The sequence below is a fragment of the Dermochelys coriacea genome, chromosome 7 (assembly GCF_009764565.3).
Source record: "Dermochelys coriacea isolate rDerCor1 chromosome 7, rDerCor1.pri.v4, whole genome shotgun sequence".
Classification (NCBI taxonomy): domain Eukaryota; kingdom Metazoa; phylum Chordata; order Testudines; family Dermochelyidae; genus Dermochelys; species Dermochelys coriacea.
In genome coordinates this window covers 110,307,906-110,326,349 of record NC_050074.1, presented here as the reverse complement: position 1 = coordinate 110,326,349, position 18,444 = coordinate 110,307,906, and the positions used below count along the sequence as shown (strand labels likewise).

The 18,444-nt window shown below is 42.2% G+C and overlaps 1 long non-coding RNA gene across 1 annotated transcript; it reads right to left on the bottom strand.

Moving 5' to 3' along the window:
- Positions 1-3,334: 3,334 nt before the first annotated feature.
- LOC122461150 lies at positions 3,335-8,702 on the bottom strand. Its single transcript, XR_006282919.1, has 3 exons — positions 8,661-8,702; positions 7,186-7,262; positions 3,335-3,359 (listed from the first exon to the last, which is right to left on the bottom strand). It is a non-coding gene; the product is annotated as an uncharacterized LOC122461150 (long non-coding RNA).
- Between the last annotated feature and the right edge of the window lie 9,742 nt (positions 8,703-18,444).

Genomic DNA, 18,444 nt, shown 5'->3' with positions numbered 1-18,444 from the left:
TATTTATGAAAATATGCTTATGATATGGATATGATATAACTGAGATGTACTTTATGCAAGATGGCTCATGTGAGATATCATTGGAAAGGTTATGATTTACTGAATGTGATTATCCAATTTTTATGCCTGTATCATTTAAGTATCTTCAGTTAAGAATATTGACTATGTATCTGTATTTTAAATGGGTTACTTTGGGTGTCACCCCCAACTAGCCCTTCAGATACAACAATGAGAAAGCCAGACAGGGCTAATGGCCCATTAGCAAAGACAATGGACTGTAAAAGAGCTTAGTCTTCCTGTGGACGCTCGAGACAGCCTACAAGCAATGGCTGCCACAGCCATGCAGAGACATGGGTCCGAGTCACCTGGTACTGGATATCCCTCCTCCCCTTTTGGAATGCCAATATTTTTCCACTGGAAGACAAAGGGTTCCCGCCTTACACCAGAGCTATATAAGGCAGGGGGATGACATCATTGTGCTTCTCCTCTGCCTCCCCACCCAAAAGACACTAAAAAAATCTGTAAGGAAGAACTGAACTGGAGGGAGAAGGGTTGAACCCAAGCTGGAAGAGCATCTAGCTTGTGAGTAATAATACCTGAGGTCTCAAGTTGCAGATCAGCGCAGCTGCCTTTCAAGACTTTCTGTAATCTGCCTGCAACAGTATCTAGGGTGAGAAATACTACTTGTAACCATTTCTTTAGTGAAAAAAGCTTAGTTTGCATGCTGTGTTTTATTTGCTTAGTAATCTGCTTTGTTCTGTTTGCTATCTCTTTAACCACTTAAAATTCACCTTTTGTAGTTAGTAAACTTATTTCTTGTTTATCATATAACTCCATATGTGCAATTCATAATTGGGGGCGGGGTAAGAGGCTGTGCATACCTTCCTCCACATTGAGGGAGGAGGCAGATTTCATAATATGTCTCCAAGGGAGACAGACACCCGAGTGCTGGGGCAAGTCCCTTAAGTTGAACCATACCAGAGCCAATCTCCGTGTCTGTGTCATCCTGCTGTTAGGTGTGGCCCGGCCTGTGTGTGTGTTGGAGGAGGCTTAACAGCCTGGCTCAGCAAGACAGGTAAAAAGGGTGGGCTCAGTGGTATCTCAGCACATCAGGGGGCAACCCATCACAAATATGGTAAAGGAACTCTTTCTGCACCAGAAAATTTCTCCAGATGCACAATGAAGCTCCATCCAAAAAAGAAAAGGAAAAAAGACCTATTCATTTTTATCAAATCAAAAAACAGTGAATGTATGTCCTCTTTAGAGCCCGTAGTCCTCTCATGAGTCTCTGGGTACGTATGTCTATAGTGCAGTGTAAGCCCAGGGTTCGAACTCAGGCTCAAACCTAACCCCCCCCTTCCGTCTACATACAAATAGCGCTAACCCCAGACTCAGCCCCAGAGTCCCAGGACCCCATGGGAGTAGAGGGTCTGAGCCTGAGTCAAGTTAGACCTAGGGTTGAACCCTATTGTTTGCAGTGTAGCCACAGTCACCCTGAATTTATATACTGGGAATCTGCCAAAACTATCCCACAGGCTGTCTTTCTTTGTCCTCGGGACATCAAGTTTCCCCACGCTGCACCATGAACAAAGGACTAGAGCAGCACATTTTGAGAGAGCACTAGGAAGTCTGGGATATGGGTGGTTGGACTCAGGCCCACATAATGCAATGAAGACCCTGGAATCCCAGGTTGGGACCCAGGTTCAACAGTTTCTAACCTGTTGTTACAAATGAGTGTACACTTTCAAACCCTATGTTAACAAACCCAAGGTCTGCTAACTTAAATTCTGTTAACCCAGAACTTACATTACAGTGTAGACATACCCAAAGGGTTTGCAAGATCTGGCCCTTGCAGTGATATGTAGGCAAAGACTGGGAGTTTTAGGGCCTGATCCTGGAACCAGTGGGTGCTTAAGGCCCTCAGCACCTCCCAGGAACCAATTAGCACTTTGCAGGATCTGGACCCTGCAGCTGGGGTCAAATCTTTCAGTTGCTGAGCAAGCAAAGGCTGGGTGGAAGTGTCCTGTCAGGAGAACCAAGTAACAGCTGAGCACTCCTTGCCAGGGCAAACAGGGCAATGTGGCAGTCTTTCTGGGAAAGAGGGAGAAGAGCTACTCAAAGCCCATTGATTTATTTTTTCCCCTTTCTCTACCAAGCAAATGAGAATCAAACGTTTCTATTTCCTGGAATCAATGTCAGCTCCTCAACAGCATGACTTAGTATTTATTGCTATGGATGAATCGTTGTGGAGTGACAGCCAATTCACATGATTTTAGCCTGGATTTTAGATAAAATAATGGGCCCAAGCCATCGAGCCACTCCCATTTACTTCAGGTTAGGCCAATGTTTCTTATTGAAGTTATTTTTCCTATACCCAAAAGGAAGGCTATTTAGGGCTATTTCTTTGTTTGGTAGATGTTTAATCATTCAGAAATACAGTAAAAGCTGTGTTATCAGCATTTTACCAGCTGAAAAGCTCTATTAATCGGCATTTCTGATCTTCATTGAGAGTCAGGTTTATAATCCAGTTGGCGCAGGACCAGCAGGCTTCCTACGTGACTCCGTATGGCTCCCCTGACGTGGCAACATGTCCCCCTGCTATTCCTAGGTGGAGGAACAGCCACGGGGGCTCTGCGTGCTGCCCCCACTCTGAGCACTGGTTCCGCAGCTCCCATTGGCTGCACGCAGAGCCGCCTAGCCATGCTGCTGCTTGGAAGCAGCAGGGATGTTGTCGTTTGTGGGGAGCCGCCCAGATCTGGCACCTCCTTTTCCCCCAACGTGCTGGATAACAAGCTTTTACTGTATAACCTTCAGATATCAGTGGGAAGTCAATGGGAGTTTTACACTGACATCAATAGAACCACAATTTCACTCCAGGTTATTTAAGTGTGTATCATGTAGTTGATATGGACAAATAACCATCCTTAGCAAGACCAAAGAAGCAGCCATGGTACTCACCTCTCTTGCTACCAAAGGAGCTATTGAAGTGATGTAACATCTCAATGTTACGGTAATCTAATCTAGAGGTTCTGAACATATGGATCAAAACTATCCCAGACCTACACCTGAGAGGATGGGATGAAATAACCTTGCAAACTGAAGGTGGATGAAAGCTTTTCTTGACATTGTTAGCTATGTCTCCAGCCAGACACTGAGATGTTACATCACTTCAATAGCCCTAGGACAGACTGCTGTTCCTGAGAAGGAGGAATGCTCATTAATTGAGGTCACATTTGAAAGTAATCCTCAGTGCCCTGCTGTGGCTTCAGGGCTGTTCAGTGAAGTGCAGGTGCTCTCTTTAAACTCTTGTTGTTGCTCTGGTTCATCCTCCTCGGGGCATCTGGGGCAGTTGAGCCCAGCTGGAAAAATGTCAGTTACAGCTGTGAAAAAAGCTTAGAACAGGGTTAAATACATATTTATTATAATGCTTTTCTTGTTTTTCTGAATGAGGTAATGGCCCATTCCAACAATGGCAGGGCCACCAGTCCCTACATTACAACCAGGGTACAGTAAAAAGCTGTTTGTAAGCTTTGCCTTACTGCTGCTCTCACTGGATGACTGTATTACACCATCACATTTGTCAAAATGGAGGCTCAACAAGCTGGGACCTGATTTACAGACCCTTCCATGTTACGAATCCAGATGAGGTCAAGAGCTACACATAGAGCAGATAATTAGCACGGAAGTTCATGCTGCTGAGTAAACAAATCAGGCATGTAAAGATTTTCTGCTTAGAGAAAGTGGTTAAATTATATTTAAAATCATTGGTGCATTGGACACACCCACAAAAAGCCAAGAAATTCCTGGTTATGGCCAAGTGCTGCAGCTACTACAACACTGGTCTGGGTTGCAATAACAGTCTTACTGTTTGTGCAGTGCAATTGGAGTGCACGGTGCTGTACAGACATGAAAGACAACAAAGGGCCAAATTCTCTGTTGACATAAGTGTGCACAGCACCACTGACTTCAGTCAAGTACTCCCCATTTTTACCAGCAGAGAATTTGACACTTGAATCTCTTCAGGGTAAACAACTTGGACTGTATCCTCTGCTATTACAAATATGTAATGCTACGTTTTAGTCATGGGTATTTTTAGTAAAAGTCATGGACAGATCACAGGCAATAAACTAATTCACTGCCCATGACCTGTTCATGACTTGCACTATATACCCCATACTAAACCTTGGGTGCTCTAGGGCACAGGGCAGCTTGGGCCGCCATGGGTGCTCTGGGGTATAGGGCGGCAGTGCACGGCCCGGGATCCCCACTGCTGCTGCGGGGGAAGGGGGCCAGGTGGCAGCAGGCAGCCTGGGACCCCTGCTGCTGTTGTGGAGGAGGGGCATGGCAGCCCAGGACCCCTGCTGCTGCTGTGGGGAGGGAAGGCAGGGGCTGGGCAGCAGCATGCAGCCCGGGACTTCTGCTGCTGGGGGACAGGTAAGGGGTCATGTGGTGGCCTGGGATCCCTGCTGCTGCGGGGGAGGCAGGTGGCGGCGCATGGCCCAAGACCCCCAGGGCTGCCTGGGCCAGCTGCACCGGCCACTGGAGAAGTCACAGAGGTTCCAGAACTTCGTGACAGACTCACTGACTTACATATAGGCAGAACTCCACTGCAGTCAATGAGCTGTTCACCGATAGAGAATTTGGCCCCTTATCATTTTCATTTCCACCCTAGGGTGTGATCATCCTTCAGAAGGAGTTAGTGCCAAATTCTACTAACATCCTTGTCTGGGGTGAGTACTTATTTGATGTAGAAGTAAAATATGAAAATGCTTTGCATCATCATGGCAAAGAGTGGACCAATAGACTTTGTGCCTGGGTTGGTAAATTTCTGTAACAAATTCATAACTCTGGGTTAAGTTTCTGTTTCATCCTTTTCTCAAAAGTCTGCACCAAGCCACCAATTCTGGAACTCAATTACAATGTTGGAGGACTTAGTTATATAGGTCCATCTATACATTTAAACCACATGCTCTTTCTCCGAGACCAGACAGCATGAGATGCTTCAGAAGAAGGCATAAAATCCCCATAAAGCATTTAAACAGTAGTGCAATTCTATGCCATTAAGAAATATCCTGCATAAAGCCAGCTGGTGATATGATTATGCCCTGAGGGATAATTAATAGTCCTGATAATTTTCTTCTGTTATAAACTACAGATGCTAGCTTTAACCAAATACTGCTCTAATCCTTTTAAAAAATATTACTACCTCATGGAAGCAAATTCCATAGGTAAGGAATACATTACAATAAGGATAAGCCAAAAATATGGTGGAACCTACAGCCTTCTTGCTCAAAGATGAAGATTACCAAGTAAGCAGCACAGGTAATAGAGCTAATTTTAGGATCTCAGTGAGCCTTCTTACAAAATGTGAAGAAAAGTACAAGCTTCAGGAGGAAGACATGGAAGATCACAGGAATCAAAACTAAAGTCTCCCAGTACTGTTATGAATGTCCAAAGTTATAACATTAAAAAGCCTTATCTGACTGACATTAAGTGAAATTTAAACAAATATTCTTCAGTGTTATAATAGCTAGAACAAAACCATTAGCAAATTTAAATTAATTCTGCTCCAGGCATTATGATACACTATGAGTTACTTCCTTACCCATGGGAAATATTTCACTATTGCTGTCAGTCAGTCAGTTGCTTGAATGCTTAGAATTTATCAACTGTGTTTTATATATTGATTTTTGATGAATGACATCTCTCTCTGGGCTATTATGGGTTTTTTTTCAAACCTTATTTAAATTGTTCACCTATTTTTCAGTGAAATAAATGCAAAATGTTTGTTCTCCAAAGGCAGTAAACAGAGATCTCAGGTCTAGTTTCTATGACAACCCCACTTGATACAGCAAACCTAGATTATCTCTAATGACAGACATGAAGTTTAAATTGCACATTCTGCACAAACAGTGCACTGCTGACCTTTTATTGAAAAATGGAATACAGTATGATTAGCATAATGTGCCATATGAAAAGGAAAGACATGGAATGATGCAGAGGGGACTCCAATCATTAACAGCAATGCTAATCTTTAACAAAACTTTGCCAAGACATGAAGCTCTGAAAATTAAGATTTCCAGATACAATTTTCAGATCCTGTAAGATATGTCACATAATTACATTAACTAGTTCTCAAATAACACTTGCTGCTTCTGCTATTTTTTTGCCAGTTGCTGCTCTTAGCAGGGGAATAAGAATGGATGAGCAAATATAACCATTGTGCCAATAAATAAATAAATTAAATAAAAGCTATGAGAACTATTTTGAAATTTCCTGAAGGCATATTTTCCTCATGCTCACAAATACATTACGAGAAGACTGTATTGTTCTGCTCCTTTCAATCATGTGCTTTCTGCTGGAATCTGCCTGCTTCAATATGAGAATTTGCATGTGTTATTCACCAAATAGCAGTTCATCCATCTATGAGGCTGCAAGAAGATAAAGCAGGCACACTGTTTCACGCAGCGGGACTGCTTTGGGTAGGACAGAGTGATATTAAACTGCCTTGGCTCCCTTTGAATTTAGTGTCACTGCTGCAAGTTTCAGGAGGCTTTGAATAGTAAGTAACATTCATTAGCACTCATACTAGTGACTGTATCAATTTACAAAATGTTGCTACTTTAGAGGGCTTGTCACATGCATGGAGATTCCCATTAGAGTTAGTAAGAGTCGCATGGGCCTTAAGAGGATAGCCAGCTCTCAAGTTGTTCCTTTACTTCAGTTGGTAGCATACCTTTCATTTTCTTTTCTGTAACATGGATGAAAAAAAGACAGTAAATACTATACTTCTAGTTTCAGCTCATGAATGAGATTTCATAGAATCATAGAATAGCAGGGTTGGAAGGGACCTCAGGAGGTCATCTAGTCCAACCCCCTGCTCAAAGCAGGACCAATCCCCAATTTCAGCTCGTTTATCTTCAGTGCAACTGCCTGGAGACTAGTGATCAATAATCCACATTAGAAAACACGTTAGGGAAATGGAGTTGGTGGCCTAGGGGTCTGGCAATAGTATATGGAGCCTCTCTTTTGTAGATCACCATTCTGAATTTGGCCTCGCACAACAGTGACCAACAGTAGTTACCATTGGACTGCTGTTCTATGGCCTATACAAAGAATTGATGGTGTCAGCTCACTTCCCAAAGAACGGTGTGCACATCACAAAACAAATAAAAACAAACTCACTCACACATTGTTGGCAGTCTCAGGTTGACCAGAGGCTGAATGGCCAATATCACTCCTCTGATTCTCCAAAGGTGATCCTAGAAAATGGCTTCTTGCTGTAATGATTGTTAGCAACACATCCCACCCCAACGATTTTCAACTACTAGTCTGAGAGTTGAGAGGCTCTGAAAATATGCACTGTTGCTCCTATGCTGAATCTATTCTGAGGACAAGTAGAGGACTTCAGGCTTCAAAGCTGTCCACTGGACATCTTTCAACAAGCACTAAGCAATTTTTATAAATTCCAACAATAGGATGTCTTCCCCAGCAGAAGGCTCGTAGGAAGGACTGACTCAACTAGATGCCTCCTCCAACAGGAATTTTACTTGCAATAAATAGTGACCTGATTTAGGATATAAGAAAAGGAAGTATATAGCCACTGTGCTGCCTCTCATCCTTCTACCCAACCTCTTTTATTGCTGCACACCACAGTAGCATCTGAGCACTTCCATACTGAGTGTCTTTAACCCCACAAGATCTTGTGCAGATGAAAATTAACTTTGGTGAAACCATTCCATAAGTGAATTACATGGCATGAGCTATCTGTAACTATCTGTTAGAATGTTGTAATATGTTTTACTGAGCTCTACTAAAACCAACACGTTCTGAGAAACAACAAGAGAATCATTGCTTGGTTAAAACACATTTAAACAGAACTTTGCAAGCACTTCCCCTTTACTAGTATGTCTAAAGATAAGTGAGCAAGTGTTCGTCCAGATAGGAAAGACAATAAGTTATAAAGCTATTTAAATATAGTATCTCACCAACAGCTTCTCTCTCAGGCCAGTATCTTCCATAACAATCACCTCTCCATGTCAGACAGGAAGTAATCATCTCCCTTTGTCACTACAACATTTCTTCAATTTCCCTTTTAATGTTTTAGTTAGGACAGAGACTGAATAGCTTTGGTTCCTTCTGGTACTATTCCTTCCCACTTTACTTTTCTTTATGGTGCCTGTCCTAACAACTCTTGCCCCGGTACACATACTTAAAGCAGCAAAACAAACCAAGTATAACAAATCCAGAGACACAAAAAAGTCTGATATAAACCCAAGCCCTCTAAAGTTATTATTCACCCAAATCAGAGCATAAAGATACTCCATGCATCTATCCATCCTACTGCCTTTCACCCACTCCCTCTAAGGCTGGAGAAAATGAGTCCCTGGGCCTACCACAACAGGGATCAAAGGGTCCAAGTCCCTACATAATAAGCTTCACACTTTTCTACCACCTCAACTCCTTTAAATGATCATTGAAGGAATATAGCAATTGTCCTGAACCTGAAAAAAGGCCATTAGGGCAGGCTACGGAGGTCATCTACAGCTTACACCACCCAAACACAACAGCAAGACCCTCAACACAATCCTACTTCCTGTTCTTTGTTCTGATCCCTGGTCCTCCACCCCATAATGAATCAACTCCTCCTGAGCTCCTACCATTGAGCAGTGATCTCCATCCCTCTACCAGCCTGGGTCTCTCACTCCCTCATACAGGAACTCTTATCACTTCTGGAAAGGCCAGGGTGATGGGGAAGCTCAATTAGGTAATAAAGAGAAGCCTAGAAACCTAGTTAAGTGAATTATTCCCTGCCTAGTAAACTGGTCTTTAAAAATACTGAAAGCTCATGCTCATTGCAACACATCTTTCTATAATTAAGTAAAACCCTCTGCTTCTGAAAGTCAGACAACTGAATCACCACTTGCTTTTAAATGAATGTCTTTCTATTCCAGGCATATCTATTCTTTGAAATGTAACTGCATTTCTGAAATGCTAGTCAGGTAAAAAGGTTCCCCCTGCCAGGTGTGAAAGGCAATTATTGCCATGAATCAGCGAGAGCCATTACTGCTATCTAGTCATCTCCCAAGTTTTCTGTAAGATTGACACAACAATTACAGATCCAATCAGAGTGACTATTTTTCCATTAAAAATGAAGAATCCTTGCTGTAAATAAATTCAGCAGTCAGAGTAAGCAAGTGGCAAAATGAAAAAGAAGACTAGAAAGAGACTAACAACAGAGCCAAAAGCACACACAGCCTCTCAAAAGTCCTTTGTTAATATAGCTGGCCTTTGGGCAAAGAATCTCTGCTTCCAGTTTAAAACATGTTTCAGAGTAGCAGCCGTGTTAGTCTGTATTCGCAAAAAGAAAAGGAGTACCCGTGGCACCTTAGAGACTAACAAATTTATTAGAGCATAAGCTTTCGTGAGCTACAGCTCACTTCATCGGATGCATTTGGTGGAAAAAGCAGAGGAGAGATTTATATACACACACCAGAGAACATGAAACAATGGGTTTATCATACACACTGTAAGGAGGGGATCACTTAAGATAAGCCATCACCAGCAGCAGGGGGGGAAAGGAGGAAAACCTTTCATGGTGACAAGCAAGGTAGGCTAATTCCAGCAGTTAACAAGAATATCAGAGGAACAGTGGGGGGGGGAGGAGAAATACCATGGGGAAATAGTTTTACTTTGTGTAATGACTCATCCATTCCCAGTCTCTATTCAAGCCTAAGTTAATTGTATCCAGTTTGCAAATTAATTCCAATTCAGCAGTCTCTCGTTGGAGTCTGTTTTTGAAGCTTTTTTGTTGAAGTATAGCCACTCTTAGGTCTGTGATCGAGTGACCAGAGAGATTGAAGTGTTCTCCAACTGGTTTTTGAATGTTATAATTCTTGACGTCTGATTTGTGTCCATTCATTCTTTTACGTAGAGACTGTCCAGTTTGACCAATGTACATGGCAGAGGGGCATTGCTGGCACATGATGGCATATATCACATTGGTAGATGTGATATATGCCATCATGTGCCAGCAATGCCCCTCTGCCATGTACATTGGTCAAACTGGACAGTCTCTACGTAAAAGAATGAATGGACACAAATCAGACGTCAAGAATTATAACATTCAAAAACCAGTTGGAGAACACTTCAATCTCTCTGGTCACTCGATCACAGACCTAAGAGTGGCTATACTTCAACAAAAAAGCTTCAAAAACAGACTCCAACGAGAGACTGCTGAATTGGAATTAATTTGCAAACTGGATACAATTAACTTAGGCTTGAATAGAGATGGGAATGGATGAGTCATTACACAAAGTAAAACTATTTCCCCATGGTATTTCTCCCTCCCCCCCCCCCACTGTTCCTCTGATATTTTGTTAACTGCTGGAATTAGCCTACCTTGCTTGTCACCATGAAAGGTTTTCCTCCTTTCCCCCCCTGCTGCTGGTGATGGCTTATCTTAAGTGATCACTCTCCTTACAGTGTGTATGATAAACCCATTGTTTCATGTTCTCTGTGTGTGTATATAAATCTCTCCTCTGCTTTTTCCACCAAATGCATCCGATGAAGTGAGCTGTAGCTCACGAAAGCTTATGCTCTAATAAATTTGTTAGTCTCTAAGGTGCCACGGGTACTCCTTTTCTTTTTTAGTTTAAAACATGGGTTCCTAGCCCTCTTCCTTGTAAAGCTAGCCTAGAAACCTAAACGAAGAGAGGCCTGTGTATTACTGACTGATGCAGACATCTTTTGGAAAAGCCTCTTGTTAAAAGTTGAGAGCACATCATTGGAAGTTCTTTGGTCCGATTACTGGGCTACCAAGGACCCAGGAGCCTAGGAACCCTGGCTGTCAAGCTTTACAATTTCCTGGCTACTGCAGAGCTGGAAAGACAGGAAGTCCTGGCTCCCAACTCCCAGGCAAGTAAATAAAGGTGAAATGTACAGGTACGATATAAAATTAATTTCATTTCATTTTAAATGAGAATTAAAATACACTACAATTCTATCTGATTTGATAATGCAGTATATATTTTAATTACCAGTATATTAATGTAATATTTAAGGCATACTAGAGCTAGTTGCAAGATAAAGATTATTTCAACAGTATGAAATCAAGCCACTTTACAGGTCATATTTTTCAGGTTATTTTGAAATATAAAGAAAAAACATATACATACTCATAGGAAAGGCAGCTGCATGAAAAAATACTCATCAGAACAGTTTCTCATTCCACTGTGATTTGAAAGGATGCCAAACAAATAGTATGAATAGTTAATGATTGTGTTTGGCATCTAACACTCCATTCTTGGTGAAAAGTGTATTGGATTCTAAAGTATTTGATCATCAGCATTTGAGAAGTTCTGGGAAGCAGCTGTTTCTTCCATAGTGGAGATTCTTAAAAAAAGGACAGAAGAAAGCTCAAAACTGAAAAAAAACTTTCTTTTCAGCATCTTCATTATCTGCTATGTCCCATCTTTCCTTTCAAGCATGTTATTCATTGGATGCAACAGATTCATTCTTTGCTTGCAGATAAAGTTAACATAACAAAATGGCTAATGGCCTTTATTCAGCCAAACTTTCAAATGATTGGAGTAGATATTCCTGACTTGTTAGAAGGTTGCAGCAGAACTCGAGAATCACAGTTGTTGTTCATCATACAGCTCATAGAAAACAAGTTAGATCTCTCAAACTGCCAGGCACGACTGGACTGTTAGGTGAAGGTGTCTCTAAACTTCTATTGACCCTTGACACCAGGCAGGTCTGGAGCTTTTTAATTAACTCTAATGCTTTTTGTATTAGGGCTTCACGTAAAAAATTCCTGCTGGCCGCCAGGGTCAAAGAGTTCATGAGATGTTTTCGCCACATCAACAATGCGCTGATGATTCTTTCTGACATGACCCCAAAACTAATGAAAGGCTGTTTGTAAGAGGATTGCCTTTCAGGCTGCTGGAGGTTTGAACCAAGGTAGAGACACGTGTGGATAAAGGCAGACTGTCTCTTTCATAGTGCAATAGGGAAAGATACTCTTGGTTGCATTCATGCTGTTTGAGACTTAGATTTCAGTGTCTGAGTAATGCACGTGCATGTCCCTTGCATTTCTTTCTTCACACTCCCATCTTGGTATGATTCTAAGCTCCCCCTTCTGCATAGAACATGGTCCCCATTTCAGGTCACTAAGGCCTTACTCCCTCCTCATTCAATCCCCCCTTCAAAATGCTTCTGCCAGGAGAATAATTTTAAAAACATAAATCAACCCATTAGCTCATCTCCACCTCTGTCTTTCTTGGAGAATCCTGTCTCCAATGGATCTACCTTTTAGGCCCCAGTAAATTACATCAACAGGGCACAGTGTAGGATAAGAAGTCCACCTGCTCTATCAAGGACTATATTTGCATGCAGCGCAAACTGTTGCTGAGCACATTGTCTGGGCTAAACAGGTGGGCATATTTGTACCATAATGTTATTTTCACCACAGCCCTTCTAGTCTAACATTTATTTTGACACACGATGTCAGAGACAGCAATGACTGAATGCAGAGAGGCTCAGAGTAGCAATTCCCAAGTGGAAAGAACATTCAGGTCCTGGAAGGAAGATAAACTTTCAAAACAGACTTTTTAAAAGCTTTTCAAGCTTTTTACACAGACGACTTCTTCAGGTCAGAAACATTGGTTGTTTTCAAGATCTTTTGTTAAGTAATAAATTTCCCCTCCCTGCTTTCTTGTGAAATTAGTCCCAGTGTTTGCTCAGTTCTTGGCCTATTCAAGGAGACTTCCAACAAGATTTTGCTGAAAGGTAATGCTTTCAGTCAGTGTTAGAAGATTGTCTTGAATACTGTATCTTCCTGTGATTACAGTAATGTCATTTGCTTTATGTAAAGGGGACACAGTTCTGTTTGTGATGTCTTGGATAGACAATCCTCCCTCAGAGAGAACTTCTGTAAGACCTGTTACAAGGCAGCACCTTAGTCCTGTATGTTCAATCTTTTGCTGATTAATGGTTCTCATTAGCTAATGAGAGTGACCAAATATGACACAGCATTTGAGGGTTCTAGCCATACATATGCTCCATTGCACAGAGGAGAGCAAAGCCATATGAGAAGGTTCATGGAAGGAGAAATGTGGTTATGTTGATTGTCCCCCTTGTTTCAACTATCCCCATATTGACTGGGTCACCTCAGGACAGGATGCAGAGATAAAGTTTCTTGACATCTTAAATGACTGCTTCTTGGAGCAGATAGTCCTGGAACCCTCAAGAGGAGAGGCAATTCTTGCCTAAGTGGAGCATGGATCAGGTCCAAGAGGTGAACATAGCTGGACTGCTTGGTAATAGTGACCATAATATAATTAAATGTAACATCCCTGTGGTGGGGAAAACCCACAGCAGTCCAACACTGTAGAATTAATTTCAGAAAGGAGAACTACATAAAAATGAGGAGGTTAGTTAAACAGAAATTAAGAAGTACAGCACCAAAAGTAAAATCCCTGCAAGAGGCATGGAACCTTTTAAAGACAGCCTAATAGAGGCTCAACTTAAATGTATACCCCAAATTAAAAAACATAGTAAGAAAACCAAAAAAGAGCCCGTGACTAAACAACAAAGTAAAAGAAGAAGACCACCGTGACTAAACAGTAAAGAAGCACTGAGAGGCAAAAAGGCATCCTTTAAAAAGTGGAAGTTAAATCCTAGTGTGGAAAATAGAAAGGAACATAAACTCTGGCAAATGAAGTATAAAAATATAATAAGGAAGACCAAAAAAGAATTTGAAGAACGGCTAGCCAAAGACTCAAAAAGTAGTAGCAAAAAAATTTGTAAATACATCAGAAATAGGAAGCATGCTAAACAATCAGCGATGCTAAAGGAGCACTCAAGGACGATAAGGCCATTGTGGAGAAACTAAATGAATTCTTTGCATCTGTTTTCACGGTTGAGGATATGAGGGAGATTCCCACACCTAAGCCATTCTTTTTAGGTGACAAATCTGAGGAACTGTCCCAGATTGTGGTATCATTAGAGGAGGTTTTGGAACAAAGTGATAAACTAAACAGTAATAAGTCACCAGGACCAGGTATTCACCCAAGAATTCTGAAGGAACTCAAATGTGAAATTGCAGGACTACTAACTGTCATCTGTAACCTATTATTTAAATCAGCTTCTGTACTAAATGACTGGAGGATAGCTAATGTGATGCCAATTTTTAAAAAGGGCTCCAGGTGACCCCGGCAATTACAGGCTGGTAACCCTGACTTCAGTACCGGGCAAACTGGTTGAAACTACAGTAAAGAACAAAATTGTCAGACACATAGATGAACATAATTTGTTGGGGAAGAGTCAACAGGGTTTTTGTAAAGGGAAATCATACCTCGCCCATCTATTAGAATTCTTTGAGGGGGTCAACAAGCATGTGGACAGGGGGATTCAGGGGATATAGTATATTTGGATTTTCAGAAAGCCTTCGACAAGGTCCATCACCAAAGGCTATTAAGCAAAGTAAGCAGTCCTGGGAAAGAGGACAGGTCCTCTCATGCATTGGTAACTGGTTTAAAGATAGGAAACAAAGGGTAGGAATAAATGGTCAGTTTTCAGAATGGAGAGAGGTAAATAGTGGTGTCTCCCAGAGGTCTGTACTGGGCCCAGTCCTATTCAACATATTCATAAATGATCTGGAAAAAGGGGTAAACCGTGAGGTGGCAAAATTTGCAGATGATACAAAACTACTCAAGATAGTTACATCCCAGGCAGACTGCAAAGAGCTACACAAGGATCTCTCAAAAATCGGTGACTGGGCAACAAAATGGCAGATGAAATTCAATGCGGATAAACGCAAAGGAATGCACATTGGAAAACATAATCCCAACTCAAGATATAAAACAATGGGGTCTAAATTAGCTGTGACCACTCAAGAAAGCGATCTTGGAGTCATTGTGGATAGTTCTCTGAAAACATCCATTCAATGTGCTGTCAAAAAAGCTAACAGAATGTTGGGAATCATAAAGAAAGGGATAGATAATAAGACAGAGAATATCATATTGCCTCGATATAAATCCATGGTACGCCCACATCTTGAATACTGCGTGCAGATGTGGTTGTCCCATCTCAGAAAAGATGTACTGGAATTGGAAAAGGCAACAAAAATGCTTAGAGATATGGAGCATCCGCCATATGACGAGAGATTAATAAGACTGGGACTTTTCAGCTTGGAAAAGAGACGACTAAGGGGGGATATAATTGAGGTTTATAAAATCATGACTGGTGTGGAGAAAGTAAATAACAAAGTGTTATTTACTCCTTCTCATAACACAAAAACTAGGGGTCACCAAATGAAATTAATAGGCAGCAGGTTTAAAACAAACAAAAGAAGTATTTTTTCACACAATGCACAGTCAACCTCTGGAACTCCTTGCCAGAGGATGTTGGGAAGGCCAAGACTATAACAGGGTTCAAAAAAGAACTAGATAAATTCATGGCGGATAGGTCCATCAATGGCTATTAGCCAGGATGGACAGGGATGGTGTCCCTAGCCTCTGTTTGCCAACAGGAGATGGATCACTTGAGGATTACCTGTTATGTTCATTCTCTCTGGGGTACCTGGCATTGGCCATTGTCGGAAGACAGGATGCTAAGCTAGATGGACCTTTGGTCTGACGCAGTATGGCTGTTCTTATGTTGTTAGAATCTGCAGCACAGCCAGGGATCTGGATGGAAAGAAGGGAAGGGCAGAGGTTATAAGCAAGGAAAAGCCCTTCAAAATGTTTCTCTTCCTAGTCCTGATACCTCTGTGACCCCTCAGAAGGAGGAATCAGAATACAGCCTGCAGCTATTGCATTGTTGGGGTGGCAGAGACTACAACTGATTAGGGATCTAGAGAACCGCAGCCAAACTTCTCAGTGAATCCTCAGCCACTGTATCTTTTACCAGTGCCCCTCCAGCCACGCAGCATCACCCTTTTCTGTAGAGCAGGTGATAAAAGACACCTAATGGCTGCATGTCAGAACTTCATGTGCTGCAGCCACCAGCATCGACTACAACTACTACTCCAGAGACAGGGTCTGTCTGATTACAGCACCTTTGTGATCTGGAACAGGCTATGCTGGCAGATTCAAAAGGCTTGTCACGGCAGCCAGAGCTTGTCTGGAAACTTAACCTAGGATCCTGGGCATAGCTTATCAACAAAGACATTCTTACTGCACTCTTGATCCGTTTTCACTGATAAATGATCTCTGTTCTTACAAACTTATATCCACATTCATTTCCAACATAAATACATGCCAGCTTTGATAAAAACACACAGTGATCACAATGTTGTTTCTACATAAACCACTTATACGTGAACCACATTCATTAAGCAACTTTAAATTACATAGATATTAAAGGGTGCTAATTAGTGCCATTGCGGTAGTAATTATTGATATTGCTTTCTTGTGCGCTAGAAACTGCACTGGAACTACCAACTCATTTCATATGGAAAACAGCTGTCAGATGGTAATGACACTAAAAGTAGCTATCCAAGCTGATCTGCATTCAGATCCACAAGCTAGAGGTGAAAGGCCCTGTAGCCAATTATTACTCCTCTGAGCCATCCAGTATGTGCATAAATATCCCTTCTTCTCCTTAATTAGAACCTGGCCACTTTTCTGGAGAAACAGGGCTCTCTGTAAGAAGAGCATATGTTAGGCAGAGGGAAAGTAGTCACAGAGAGATCCTGATAGAACTCATGTGCCAAGCATTCTACGCAGTCAGTGTAAACAAGAATCATAATCAAGGGAGACATATAATTATATTTGCAGAAATGATACTCTCCAGCATGAAGATTCTTTGAGTCAATGAGCATTGGGTTGTGTAGGCAGAGTCTACCATATTAATGATTCTAAGACACATTGCCCATTGTTATACCTTTATCTTTGTCAGATTTATATCACATACCTATTTCTCCGGGAGTTTGGGGTGTGCAAGGAACACGTGTTTGCACCAACCCTTCACCAGGATGTCAGTTTAAATTCACTACTGGCATAAGTTGGTACAACTCCATTGATGTTATTGAGTCTGGCCAGCCCTACTGTGATAACATTGCTCAGCAGCTGGCATGCCCCCTCATAGTGGGGTGTGGCACAGCAGGCTCTCCTTCTCAGGCAGCCTTCCTCCCCCCAACCCTCCTCATCTACCACCAACAGCCACTTTGGTCCTGTGGCCTACTTCTCATGACTCAGCCCTCTACTCAGATCACATGTTCTCCCATCTTTCCAGGGTAAACCAAATCCTGTACATCTCTAAATTGCAGTAAGGGTGGTTTAGGTTGGACATTAGGAAAAACTTCCCAATTGTCAGTGTAGTTGAGCACTGGAATAAATTGCCTATGGAGGCTGTAGAATCTCCATCATTGGAGATATTTTAAGAGCAGGTTAGACAAAAGCCTGTCAGGGATGGTCTAGATAACCCTTTGTCCTGCCATGAGTGCCAGGGGTTGGATTAGATGATCTTTCAAGGTCTCTTCCAGTCCTATGATTCTAGTCCAGCAGCTTCATGCCAGTTCTTCAGACCAACTTCATACTTAATAGTCTTTTCCAGCCTTGGGCTCAGAGACCTCCATGCCACTTTCATTAGTAGCCCTCCCTCTGCTCTGGGTTCCAAAAGCACAAGTAAAGGTCCCATGCCAGACCTACTTACCCTCCCATGCCTAAAGAGGCTCTAGCAGTCTGTGGTTATCCTCTGGCCCCAGCCAGGCCTCCCTTCAAGCAGTCCCAGAATAGTCCTGGTCTCAGCTACACCATCATTCAAGAGGCTGAGAAACGAAGTTCTCTCCTTCTTTTGATCAGCTCCTACTGACCTAGGCTTTTCCCTTTTAAGCCCTCCCTCCAGACTTGACACCTCTCACAAGTGAAGCAGGGCAGGCCTGACTGAACCCAAAGGCTCTCCTTAACCCTTTCCTGCCTTGTGTGTGGTTTGTACACACCATCATACCAATGGTGAAATTGTCCTGTCGACTTGTACAATGTATTTCTTCAGGGCCTTTTTATTACCCAGAATACTCCCAATTTTCCAAAAACATTTTATCCAAACCCCTGCATTATCTGAAGCCCTTCCTTGTCTCCCATGGGATTCGGATAATGTGGAGGCTCAGATAATAGAGCAGAAAGCCCCCAGCTGCGGGGGAAGCCATCTTGCTGCTGAATGGCTCCCGCAGGAAGCCCTCTGCAGCCCTGCTGCCACGCGAGTGAGTGAGCAGGGCCATGACAGCAGAGCTGCAGCGGACTCCCTGCATTGCCACTCCTGCCCCCTGGATTATCCAAACTCCTGATTAGCTGAATAAAATCCAGGCCCCCCCTGCGGCTTGGATAATCAGGAGTGTACTGCTTCTATATTTTAAATACACAGTGAAACCAACAAACAGATTAAACTAAACTTAATTTCTGGAAAGTTTAGAGTTTTTTTTTAATTTACAAAATATTG